Source organism: Melospiza georgiana, chromosome 5 (assembly GCF_028018845.1).
Source record: "Melospiza georgiana isolate bMelGeo1 chromosome 5, bMelGeo1.pri, whole genome shotgun sequence".
Taxonomy (NCBI): Eukaryota; Metazoa; Chordata; class Aves; order Passeriformes; family Passerellidae; genus Melospiza; species Melospiza georgiana.
This window is the reverse complement of record NC_080434.1, coordinates 51,702,194-51,713,699: the sequence shown is the minus strand read 5'-3', so window position 1 is coordinate 51,713,699 and position 11,506 is coordinate 51,702,194.

Genomic DNA, 11,506 nt, shown 5'->3' with positions numbered 1-11,506 from the left:
CACTGATTTGTATTTTTCCACCAGTCAAATCATTTGAGATACTGAACTGAGACAGTACAGTAAAAGGGAGTGGTTTGAAGAATAATATGATGGGAGTATATTCTCAGTGAAGTAATTTAATTTCTGATTTTTTTACTTACCTTTGGAATGATGAATGGGATTTTACTGTGAGACTAACAAAAACAGAAGTTGCCTTAAACTTTTAATGGAGAGTGTTCTTTCTTTCATCACCGCCCTTTTCCAGGTTTAGTACACTGAGCCTTGGCACTTGACAAGACACTAGTTTTTAAGTACTTGTGAAAATTACCTGTTTTCTTGAGCAGATGTGTTTTCCATGGCATTCCATTGACTTTTGAGCACACCCACCCTTTTATGCAGCAACAAAGGAGGCAGGCTTGTGCACTAAGTTCAGAACTTGTCAGGATGAAACTTAAAACAATGCCTTGCAGATGATCCACAGTTACAGGTCATCCCTGAAGAACAAGCTGGAATTAGACTGTTAAAGAAGTAATTTACTGAATATTAAGGATACTGACTTCTTTTTGTCTTGGGTTTGGGGATTTTTTTTGGGTAAACAAACCAAAGCAAGCTGAAAGTTGTTCACTGCTTTTTAGGGTATAGTTTATTCATGTGTAAACATCTCTTCCCCATGAGTTCCTCCTACACTCCAGCTTCCATTGCTAGAGACAGCTGAACAAAAGAACTGTCTCTTCCACTTTTTATCATGCTGCTTAAATCACCCACTGAAGCCTTTAATATCTTCCTCCAAAATGTGCCTCAGTCATATCATACAAAATCACAGTCATTACCAGTTGGGATGCTTTTTAATGATGTGTGTCACCAGTAATGTCCAGTGTCACTCACCAGTCAGGATTCATAACAATTTCAAGGAGTATGAAACCCCACACAGTATTTGAATGACAAATTTCCCCCCTTTTTTTCTGACTCACAGAAGTGTTTTTATCATACAAGCATTCACCCAGCTCATAGGATTATCTTTGAGACATTCCAGTTCTATTTCAGATGACAGCCCCATCCTTTCTGCTAGTCTCAGAAAAATGTAGGGCGTAGAAAAGGACTTTCCTGAGTTCTTTTGAAAACCATCTCAGAGTAAGGCTTAAAATGATGCCATCAGCCAGTCTGACCTACTTTGGAGTTCTTGCAGTTGGACTGGAAAGCCCTCTGGACTTTAAACACTTTATTCTGTCTCAGGTCAACCTTGGTTGCTGAAGCTGCTTTTATTGTGCAACTTATACATTTTCCATGCTGTCTCCTACTTCAGCATTCATATTGATGACAGTGTGCAGTTTTAGAATTAAAAATTGAAATAAAATGTCAAAAATTCAGCTGTATTAAAAAGATGGGAGATGGAAATTATTTTCAAAGGAAAAACGAAAGACTGTGCTCTCTGGAAATTAGAACAATTTTTGAGGTTGGATTAGAGAAAACCCTCTGTAAAAATACTTTTTTCAGCATTTTTCAGAATAAACAAGAGATGACATCTGATTAGCTCAGCAGAACAGGAATAATGCACTCCTGAAGTAAAATGAAAATCTACATGAACTGAAAGGTAGTCAAGAGGTGGAACATTAAAAGAGGAAGAGCTCAAAGGAAGGAGTAGAAAGGAAACAGGAAAAAGAATAGGTAAGAACAGTTAATTTGATCACTGTGGATCTGCAGTGCTCATTCTCCCTCTATTGGCTGCCCTGCAAAAGTCTTTGAGCACACGTTTGCCAAGAACTCCTTAGCAGTCTCCCCACTTTGATCTCTTCACAGCCTTCCTTTTGAGGACCTACCCAGAACACCAGGTAATTCAAGTAATTTTTAAACACCTTCAGAAGTCCCTCAACCCATTTAATAGATTTGGGAAAATGCAGCCCTGTACTTCCAGCCCTCTGAGATCTCAGAGACAGTATCAGCAGCTTTCTGGTGCTGGCATTTAAGATGGTCTCTGCCTTCCCTCCAGTTCCCTTTGCCAGTTCAGTCCTGTGTCCATTTTGCACGTTCTCTGCTCCATCAGTTCCACCTTCCCCACCAGTTCTGTTCACACGCACACCTCTTCTCCACCTTCGTGTTTCTTTTCCCTTGCTGATTTCTTAGGCTCTTCCCTCCTGCCCATCACCTTGTGCTTGAGAGGCTGCACCAGGACATCCTTTCCCTCCTGACATGTTCAGTTCTGACAAAGCCAGAAATAAGGACAAGGAATTCCAAGGATGTGGGAGGAGAGAAACCAAACCTCAGGAGAAAATGGCAAGACTAAACCAGAATTACTTCAGGATCACATTTTTTGTTACCATCCTTACCAATGTCCCCCCGTTCTTCCATTATTTCCTGTAGTTTGGATCATAGTTAGAAGACAAGGTAAGGTTTACCCAGCAGACAAAACTTGAAAGAGCCTTATGGGTTTTCTTGTTTATGGTGTTCCTAAAGGTAACTTGGAACCTTCCAGGGCAGTAAAGTCAAATACTTGGAGAGCTGTGGGATAACTGTGAGTAATAAAAGAGGAAATCACAGTTTATTTGTCTAAGGAAAAGAGGTAGGTTATAGGCAGCAAGAATAATAATAGAATTAAATTATAGAAGAAATAAAATTAAGTTGGGGTCCCAAGAAGCAGGGCTGCCTCTATCAAGATCTCTAGAACTGAAGGGGAAAAAGTAATAGCTTGAATCACTTGAAGCATTTAAACACTGACCAAAACTGCCTTAGCAACTCTAGTGAATTGAGACAAATATGTCTCTTTGTCTGTAAGCTGCTCTCTATAATAAGCAGAAAACACAACCAAGGAGCAAATTGTGAGAGGCTTACTTTATAGACTGTATTAAAAACTCCTCTTCTGAAAATCTTGTTTAAAACTCTGCTTCTGAGAAGCTTCATTATTAGCACAAACAACAAAAAGCCCCCAAATCAAGAAAGTATTTTTCTCTTATTTTTTTAATAAGATGGTAAAATAAAATACAATAGAAACAAATGTTTCAGACTTATCCAACAAAATACAAAAAAATATCTATATGCCCTTAAACATAGCTAATGTTCACAACTATTCCTATTAAATCTGAACTAATCAGTGTAGACTGGAAAATTCAATTTCAGAAAGCTTCAGGAGGGAAAGGCTGTATAAATGTAAGGAATGGAGGTAATGAAGTATTTACTGGATGCTAAATTGCTGCCTATCATGTTTGCAATGGGCAGTTTACAACCTGTTCATCCTGATGGATTTAGCACAAGGGAGCCTGAAGTCCTGGCAATTTCTGTCTCTGCCTAGTGACTGATGGCTAAGCTGTACCCACAAATCATTTGTTAGCACCAAAGAAGTTTGGGACCCTGCTCAGCCCAAACAGCTCCACTGCACTCAGAGGAGCAGCAGTAATTGGAAAGTAAGGAAAGGTTCCAAGAGATAATGGGTTGGAATCCTAATGATCCAAGCTGGAACAAAAGATGGAAATGCAATTTCTCAAAAAGTACAAACCCATTTACTGTCTTAATGAGTTATCAAAAATCTATAATAACCATTTTGTGATTTGAAGCCAAATTAGTATTTTTCCACATTTTTTCGTTATCCACTAAGATATTGCACAAATTATCATGGTCTTCCTGGTTTACTGCAGAAACTAACATGCTGCAGAATTCTTTCCTTCTGTAATACTTTGGCCACCCTTCTCAACAGCCAGAAACTGTATCTTTCAGGCATCTTAGTCATCTAGAGCATTAAGTAGGTTGAAAATTGTGCTTATTTCATGAAAGTAGAGGATAATTCATAGCTTTATACAGATTTCTTATCCTATAGAATATATAAAATAAATTTATGCCCTGATAAAAATATGCAATTATCACAAGGATTACCTTACAACTATATAACTAAGTATGAATCCTGAATGAACAGAAAATAGATGTGAAATCTATACTCTGCTATCAAAGTTGCTTATGCAGCAAAATATGCCTGTTCATCAATCATATTTTCTTAACACAAAGTAATTATGATGGGAAAAATGGAACTTGTCAACTAAAATGCATAATTGTTATTCCCATGAAAAGATGGATAACATAGCCCCCCAAGCTGGAAATGGGGATGCTTTCTTCTGTGGTGTATGATGTGTTTTCTTTCATCCAGAAGTGCTGGTATTTCATAGGGATGATACCTGAAACTAAAGAAAATAGTATCAGGAAAAAAAAGAGGAGGGTAAGTCTTCTCTAATTTATCTCAAATGTCATAATTTTGATATTCACAATAATGAATTCTCCTCTTTATTACAAAAGAAAACAACATTGTAACTAAAAGGCAAACAAAATAGGTGATGCACATCAGGTTGGAGCAAAAGACTGAGACTGATACCTGGCCGCTGAGTAGTGGCCCACGTACCTGCCCCACCAGAGTGTGACACAGGAACTTGAGCAAGGCACACCAGGCCTTACCCACTTCCAGGCAAGCTGGCAATGGGAGGGTGAACATTCACCACATCCACCTAGCTGAAGTGCTTTTCTGTGCCCAACTGCATTTCCCATTCTATACTGCTACATGGCAGGACAAATTTGGAAATAATGAAATGAAAGCAGCTTTTTCCACATTCACAAGTGAACTGCTTCTCACTAACCATCAATGACACTTTCGAATTTGGATTGCAGCTCCCAGAGCTCACAGATTCCAACCAAGCTTATCTTAGTTTTTAGGGAGGAGAAGAGGGAGGTGGAGTGGAAGTACAGGATCTCTGTTCTTCTAACTTGCACACTGAGTGAAAAAGCAAATATAGCTTGTCACCCATTCTGGTAGTTCCCATAGCTGCAGGCCTGATTACAACATCTGTCTACATTTTCTTTTACATGATAGGAACTGGGTTCAGAAGTGTTCTTTGGCTGTGAAATCATACTGGAGGCAGCAGCTGCCAAAGTGAGCTAGCAAATGACAAGTGTAGGCAGGACAGACTGCATCAAAAATTGATGCCAGCTAATGGAGCAGCGGGTTTAAACAGCCTGCACAGTGCCCCTTCTAGTCCAGTTCTGCCAGCAAGCGAGAGTGCTTCCCTTGGAAACCCTTAGTGTCTCCTTTGGAGAGAAACACAGCCTGGCATGCATTTATTGCAGGACCCAGTAATTGTGTCAAGTTCCCTGGAATGTGCTCAGCAATCTGATTCTGTGAGCTCCTCTGTGCTGAGAGGAGTTGTCACTTTAATGTGCAATTAAGACTAGAATCTCTTGGGGAAGCAGAAACAGGAGGAATTACCTTTCATGATATTTAAAAAATAAATACCTCATTGAGTGCATACAGTTCTGAAAACAATTTAAAGCTGCCTGAGGGCATAAATCATAGAATCGTAGTTATCAAGAGGAATTATGGTGTAAAAAATGAAGTCTTACAGAAATGGCCAACCCTCAAAGCCAGTAGGTCAGTACTAGTAGGAACCTCTCCCTTCAGCAGCTTCACACCAAATTTTATGATAACTTTAATGACAGTACTATCACTTCAGAGCACTGAAATTATGCTTTTCAGAAAAACTGTCAAAAGGATAATTGGAAGGATCCCAGCAATTTAAAATCACACCTACTGTTTTTCATAAATACCTGCCTGAAAGCAGCTTAACTGTAATCTTCCTCTCACTCCTGAGCTCACTCGTTACATGCCTTTGCTAGAATGTCTTATGAGTTTCACTGCTTTCTCTGCATAATTCCTATCTTCTGTTGTTTGTGTGGGTGTCTTGCTTGAAGACAGATGAGAGAGAGATTCTTTTAAATATGAAAACATTTTCGTAAAGCCACAATCACATAAGGAAAACAGGCAAAGAATATTTTTAGTTGCACTTTCTGTTTCTACTACTAAGTTCAGCAAAGATGGCATTTAAAGACCTCTTCAGGAAGGCAACAGCAGCTTGAGCAAAAGCCCAGGTAATGCCATAGGTATATCTGCACTGAAATTTTCTTGGCATCACACTGGGATATGCACAATCAAATTTCTAATTCCTATGGGAGTGTTTCATTAGAAAACAACGATGGTGACGATATTCTGAATGTTGCTGGGTAAGACACAGCTCTCATACACTTTTTGATCTCTTGTGCCAACCCTTGCACCCATAGGGGGTTCCATGCCCACCTGTGTCTCAGATTGTAAGAGAAGAAAGGGACCCATCAAATTCTTCTACTTTACAATTTTTTTGACAGAGGTTTTCATCTTTGTAGCCATGTACTGTCTGTTGCCCCTGCTGGTTACCTGTCATCTACCTTATGTTCCAGTTTTATAATCCATTTCACCTGAAGATAAGATTGTGTCTTAAATTCTATATTCACTGGAGACCAACTTGTCTGATTTAACTGTGCAGCTACACTGTCATTCAGAAAGAACTACAGAGGCATGAAGCATCTTTGGTGTTCAAGGATCTCAAAGCCCTTCACAAAGACAGATGGCAAAAGGCAGTGTACTAAAAATCATTGGCAGTTGCTGATGTGGAACTTTCATTAGTTTTATGCAGTCTTTGACGTGTCTACCAGTTTTATTATAAGAATTAATGCAATGCAGGACACCAAGATTCTTTTGTCTTGTCCTTGAGGCATTGATTGCCAAAGAGACTGATGCAGTAAATAAAATGTCTGGGTAATAGTGACCAGCTTGTGTGAATTTGATTTAGCACCAACTCAGAGCATAACACTGGGCACTTTCAAGGAAAAAAAAAAAAGTCCACAACAGTTGGCTTTGAGACACTGAGTTTTTATTTTCTTTCTCTCCTCATAAAATGGCAGCACTTCATCCAAGAACTGTCAGGTCTATCTGTCTCTAATTTCCCCAAACAGAACACTGTCCCTAAGCATTCATGAAATCTATTGATGCTGCCTTTGATCCAGAGAATACGGTGCTGCTTCCCCTTAAACAGGAGAGGACAGAGGTACTGCAGGAGAGGGCTCACAGGTTCTGTTCATGCTACATGTGGCTTTTATTCTGCCCTGACCACTCTAGGACTGAAGTGCAGCTTTGGTGTGAGAGAAGCCACTGAGCCCCCCACAGTCTGCCCAGACTCCATGTGGCCCCACCCCAGGGAAAGACAGATTGTCACAAGGGCAGGACTCAGAAAGTCACTCCTTGAGGCAGGTTTCTTTAGCCTCCAAGGGAAAGGTTAGCCAAAGCCTTCCCTACTCAACAGTGATTTCACAGATAACCATCAAAAACCCCGTATTTCTGAATGCTCCAACACCTTCATCTTACACATGGGTACAGTGATTTGGCTCTTACTTGCCCACTTTCATTTCTTACTTCAATTATTCTTTGCCCCCACTGTTTAGGGAATGGCCGTTGAATCAAACACATTCAGAAGTGCTAGTCCTCATGGTTTTTCAAACCAAATACACATCACACAGCATTTCACAGCTGCTGAAAATATTTTATGGAAGTAGAGTTCTTAAAGTTAAAAGTACCAGTTGATGCAAGTAAAGCTTTGTTAAAAGCAATCTCTCTTTTAGCTGAGGATAAACAGTTCTTTCTTACAACCATGCGAATTTGTTAGGAGGTATCATTAGGAGAGACAGAAAAGTCGTGTCTCCAGAGCCTTATTCTGGCATGCTATTACCTGAACTGCATTGCCTCTGAATGCAAATATTTGCCCTGAATGCAAATATATGCCCTGAATAAAATGTTCATGCTTCCAATCTAAACAAAATTAGGGTAAATAATGTCACAATCTTCTCATAGCACTAAGGAAATGCATTGACAGCTGTCCTATGTTGTCCTGGGGTCTGGCCAGGACAGAGTTAATATTTTGCAGTAGCTGTGAGGGGATGAGCCTGGAGCTGTGTGGGCATGGCTAGGAGATTATTCTATACCACCTCAGGTCATTGCCAGGAGCAGGACTTTGCTTCCAAGGAGAAGGGTGTTCCTTCCAGTGGGGAGAAAAGTGGTAGGGAAGAGCCAGTCAGTATTGTCCCACTATTTCTATGTAATTTTTTTCTTTGCCTATACCTTTTGTTATTGTCTTCTTATCTCATTGCTGTTTCCACTAAATTGTTCATATCTCAAGCCATGATCTTTTCCATTTGTGGTTCCAATTGGAGGGGAGGGGAAGCCAGCTGCATAGTGGTTTTAGCAGGACTACTGAATAGGAAAACATCATTCCTAAACCACAACATATGTAAAGTGTGTTTCAAAACCTGAGGGACGTGGCTCATTCCTTGTTTTCCAGGACAGTTGCTAATATGGTAGTTTAATGAAAGACGGCAGAAACTGAGGATTCTTACCTTTGGTACTCAAGTGTAGTTGTAATAGTTATTGTGAAAATACAGAGACATTAAGTGATCTATGCTGAAAAGATTCACCTTTGGCAAAAGCACAAGTGCAGAAGTTGGTGCGTTTTTTTTTAGCTGAATTACCTGTTGGTGCAATAGTGAATAATGAAGCATTTGGGTGCATTTCTGTGTGCACACAGAATAGATATAGATAGATAAGATAGATGATAGGTAGATGATAGATAGATAGATAGATAGATAGATAGATAGATAGATAGATAGACCGACCACACAATTGGATCTACGTATATTGATAAACATGGCAACACTTGTACAGTCATATGTTTATCAATATATTTACATTTCATAATCAACAGTATTGTCTTAAATCTAAAGACTCAAAAAATACATTTATAGAAAGAAATGTCTTTTTCTTGTTACAAAAAGAAAAACAGTGGAAAATTGCAATGAGTAATTGATTATTGATACCTCTCTCAATCTACTAGTAAGAGCAATACTTCAATGTTGCAGACTGGAGCAACAAGCAAAGAACTGACCTCTCCTGACCATTCCCATGACTAAACCAATGTTTTTCAGCCTTTCATCTTTCCATGTGTTGTGTTAAGGGCCACTGCTGAGGCCATCAGCATGTTCTCCAGCTCATTAGCTATAATGATCGTGATCAGATTTATCCTTGCTTTTACATTTCCTCCTCCTCACAACTGCTGTTACACCTACCACAGCTGCTGTGTAGGTAGTCTCCTGACAGAGAAATCAAACACTCTGTGCTCTGGTTAATGATTTCTCCGAGTGCAGCTCCAGCTGGCTGAAGATGAGGAAAAGTAGAACTCATCTTGCCTGTCTGATTCAGGGCAGGCATTGAAGTAACTCTTATCAACCAGCCAGAAGCCAGGTTTGAAGCAGGGAAGGGCAGATGGTAGCAGTATCCCTAGTGAAGCTCTCTCAGGCTTCCAGCTCTGCCTAGAACCCCTCCTTATTTGAGGCTCTTCTGTCAGTGATCTGAAATGCACACTCCTCAGGGGAGCAGCTGCCAGTGGTACAAAGACAGTGGGTTTGATCAAGAAGCTCCCTGGTACACACTTCTCATCTCCAGCCCACCTCCTACTTCAGAGAAAAGCCCACGCTTCATCAAGCTAATGTAGTTTAGAACTGTCTTTGGCAATTCTGGGAATTTGATTATTTTTGCATTTTTCCAGCCTCAGTACTTAGCTTCCATGTGCAGTACTTGTAACACAGCTTCTCCTCGTTGAGTGAACGAGTCTTTAGCAGCATTCTAGAGACTTCACATTCTAGAGACTTCACAGAGACAAACCCAGCACTCATGCAGAAAGCAGATCACAGTTTCCTTCCCCAGCCTCAGTTACCACAAGCACTCATAGCTAGCAAGCTTTCCTGGAACTGAGGCACCCACAGACACAAGCAGTAATGACGTGGATCTGACCTTATCAGATGAAGTGAGAAGAAGGGGGTTTTTGCAGGAAGCAAAGCAAAACTAAAGCAAAAAGTGCTTTTTATTATTTTCACAGAGTATTTAGCTCTGAGAGAGTATTCCTTTAAGAAATGTTTACAAAACAAAACATGATGAAAGGCAAGATCTAGATCTAAGTTTCTGCAGCTGGATTATTTAATAATATTTCCACACAATGACATGTAACATTACAATTTACAATGTAGTCAGCATTATTCCCACATGTCACATCTGAATTTCACCTCACTGCCAGCTGTCCCTCTGAGAGGAAGACTATCTGGAAAAGCAAGCCTGCTTCTGCACAGTACTGAACAAGGCTTTGGGGCTTTCTCAAGATACCTAGCCTTTTTCTTTCAGCTATTCACACAGAGATTAAGGAAAGGGAATAATTAAACCCAAAGTGTCCTGGATCTCATATATTGTCTCACAGAGGAACCAAAAATCTGAAAAGCTGTTCCACCCCTTCTTTCTATCCTTTAGTTCCTAACAGTTAAGGTAATAAAAGCAAAAGGTCACCCCAACAGTAACTCCCACCTCTAGCAACACAAATGTTAAATTCGGACGGGAATGAGCCATGACTTTTTCCCTCTGCTTCTAAAAGATGAGTTTTAGGTGAATGCAACATCCTGGAAGAACAGAATTAACAAAGCATGCTAATGATCAGCCATAATACTGTAAAAGTGAAGGCAGGTGAGCAGCTGCTTAATAGCACATCCCATTTCAACCTTAGAAATGTCCTATTTTGAGCCAAGAGTAAAAAAAACAATTAAGTTGGGCAGGTACCTGGGAGATGTGGATATGAGAGAGAGTATACAGAGACCAGAAGAATAAATGGTGTAGTACTGAAATGTCTGGGAGCAATCCCTGCAGAAAAGGAAGAAGCTGCCCTACAGAAAGGCTAATGGGGGCTGGAAAGCACCTGCTCAGTCAGAAACTGAGTGGAAATGGCAAACAGCTGAACTCAGATGATCTGGGAACTGCTCTCAGCTATGTCACAGAGTTCCCAAGTCGTGTCATCTCTGTGTCTCCTGATAGCCTCATTTTAAATATAGTAACAGTAACAACTTCTTATCTTTGTAAGTCTTCACAAGATCTATGGATGACAATCACTTAAACAGAGACCAGTATTTTTAATAACTATAATACACTATCCTATAACCCAGCAAGTCTCATTCAAACAACAAAAAATTCTCTAGCTCAGTTATTAATTTACTATGGAATTACCTCATTTTCTGTCAGCAAAGCTGTTCAAAATTTTTCATTTAGTTCTGTTCTCAATGTGCAATTTCATCTTCATCGTTCCACATGAAGCACAAAAATCAAACTGTTCTTCAGTACATAAATTTTTTTAACACCATAAAAAGATAGCATGACATTATATTGAGTTTCCAATAAAACTCAATCCAATTTAAATAGAAATATAAAAGAAGGAACTCCTTAAGCCTTTAATGTAAAAAAATCACCATACACAATAATATCACGTGTGCAAGTAGCCATCACCTGGTCTATGCACTATTAGTCTGTATTACTTATTCAAGTAGCATCTGTTTTTTCTAGTCATTACAAGCATTTTCAGGAAGAGCTGTCTCTTACAGCACATTTCTATGAAGATTTGGTTCCTTGCATCTGGAATTCCCGAAACAATTGCTGCAGCACAGTGGCTGCAGAAAGTTAGGACTGGGAGATTAGTCTTGGTTCTGAACAGAAACCAGCTTCTCATCATTCCTTCTGACTGGTGTAAGAACAACAGAGTGATCAATTTCTTTTGCTTGAGGAATTTTATAAGGAGGCTATTTGTTTCAAATATGGAATTTTCTTCAG